We start from the raw sequence: 1,266 nt of genomic DNA, 5'->3' as shown, positions 1-1,266 counted from the left end.
ACCCCCTCCCTGCTCTCTTCTGATCTCCTGACAGAGTGCATTACTGGCACTAACAGCTCACCTCATAAACGTCTTGCCTGAATGCTGTCATTCTTAATGGATGGCTGTAGACGAACAATGTCCAGGTTCGATTTACGCCATGTACTAAATATGCACCCGGGGCAAAACACCTTATTTATTCCCTTGCTCGTGTCTATAGGTCTGCCCACTCTGGAAAACCTTAAAACCTAACCAATAAATGTCCGTAAATCTGCAAAGAATTATGTAATCAGAAGTAGCAAATCATGTTCAAGTGTACGGAGAGATTGTTGGATTAACAACAAAGGAGAAGAGGTAGATTTAGGACGGAAAATAAAAGGGATATTATTAACATTACTAGCATGGTGAAGAAACTTCTAATAAAACCAATACAAATTGTAGGATTCTCAATAATACTCTACTCATAAGAGTACAGTTAGAGCAAGTAATATATGGGGATGCTGAATACTAACATAGTTCCTCACAACTATGATTGTTGGTCGTCCCACAAAATATGACCCTTCCAAGAAAACCGCTTGTCCTTTGGCCACTTAACAACAAAACTGTACCCTCACACTAAAACATGTTTTCAAGTCTATGTGGATGAGAACAGTGTCCGTTTCGTAAAGAAAGCCAAACGCAGCCATATAGGGTCAAAATGCCTCGAGAGTGTGGGTTTTTATGGCCATGTGAATGTGTGTTAGGGTTTTATGTTCTTAGTAAGTGGTCTACGATCCATATCAGTGCAGTAGCCATGGAAATCATGAGATCATACTTCTGACCCTCTTATCGTCTAGTTAGAATCAGCAGCAGCTGTGAAAACATGAAGCAGAGACACAGGCACAAACACACAACACACAACACACACACAGGCAGACACACACACACACACACACACACACACACACACACACACACACACACACACACACACAAAAACTAGATGTAATACAGTGTGTGCCTCCATATTTATACTTTATGTTGTTATCTCTTTCACACTCAAAGTACTTTCCGTCTCACAAACTTGGAACAGTACAAAAACCCATTCTTGGCGCTCATATTAGCTGCCCACAGAATGTCTGCTATAACGCACGCACGCACACACACACACACACACACACACACACACACACACACACACACACACACACACACACACACACACACACACACACACACACACACAGACACACGCACACACAAACACAATGAATGTGTATTGTGTGTGTAGGAGCTGCTGGGCTGCTG

The 1,266-nt window shown here is 42.2% G+C and overlaps 1 protein-coding gene across 1 annotated transcript in view; it reads right to left on the bottom strand.

Annotated features, from left to right (window-relative positions):
- Positions 1-1,266, bottom strand: part of LOC104951431 (netrin receptor UNC5C-like) — a 132,073-nt gene that overhangs the window by 109,331 nt on the left and 21,476 nt on the right. The window lies entirely within an intron of this gene.

Source organism: Notothenia coriiceps, unplaced genomic scaffold (genome assembly GCF_000735185.1).
Source record: "Notothenia coriiceps isolate Sejong01 unplaced genomic scaffold, NC01 NC01_scaffold00000339, whole genome shotgun sequence".
Lineage (NCBI taxonomy): Eukaryota > Metazoa > Chordata > Actinopteri > Perciformes > Nototheniidae > Notothenia > Notothenia coriiceps.
Note: the sequence above shows the minus strand (reverse complement) of the source record. Positions and strands in the feature narration are given on the sequence as shown.